Raw genomic sequence first — 282 nt, forward strand, 5'->3', positions numbered from 1 at the left:
GAGTTCTGCCCGTTACCTCGCAACCCCAGCAGAGTTCCGCCTGTTACCTAGCAACCCCAGCAGAGTTTTGCCCGTTACCTAGCAACCCCAGCAGTTCCACCCGTTACCTCGCAAACTTAGCAGAGTTCCAGAATGTTTGGTCAGCTGGTTTTACTGCTGTGTTCTCTGTACAAAGGCTACTGGAAACAGACAAGTGTTTTGTTGTTGACATAACATCCAGAAACTGGAGGTACGAATCTTTCAGTGTCTAGAGATTCAACTCAGTTGTAATATTATGTCTAT

The 282-nt window shown here is 46.5% G+C and overlaps 1 protein-coding gene and 1 long non-coding RNA gene across 6 annotated transcripts in view; one reads left to right on the forward strand and one right to left on the reverse strand.

The window, feature by feature from the left end:
- LOC106947465 (uncharacterized) overlaps positions 1 to 90 on the reverse strand; it is a 4116-nt gene extending 4026 nt beyond the window's left edge. Inside the window, exon 1 of the long non-coding RNA XR_001424996.1 lies at positions 48 to 90. This is a non-coding gene — a long non-coding RNA (uncharacterized LOC106947465). The remainder of the gene's footprint in view (positions 1 to 47) is intronic.
- The window catches only part of LOC106947412 (ryanodine receptor 1-like), a 103461-nt gene that overhangs the window by 77586 nt on the left and 25593 nt on the right, over positions 1 to 282 (forward strand). The gene's annotated exons all lie outside the window — the stretch shown is intronic.

The sequence above is a fragment of the Poecilia latipinna genome, unplaced genomic scaffold (assembly GCF_001443285.1).
Source record: "Poecilia latipinna isolate Pla-1442-1.1 unplaced genomic scaffold, P_latipinna-1.0 Scaffold15, whole genome shotgun sequence".
Classification (NCBI taxonomy): Eukaryota; Metazoa; Chordata; class Actinopteri; order Cyprinodontiformes; family Poeciliidae; genus Poecilia; species Poecilia latipinna.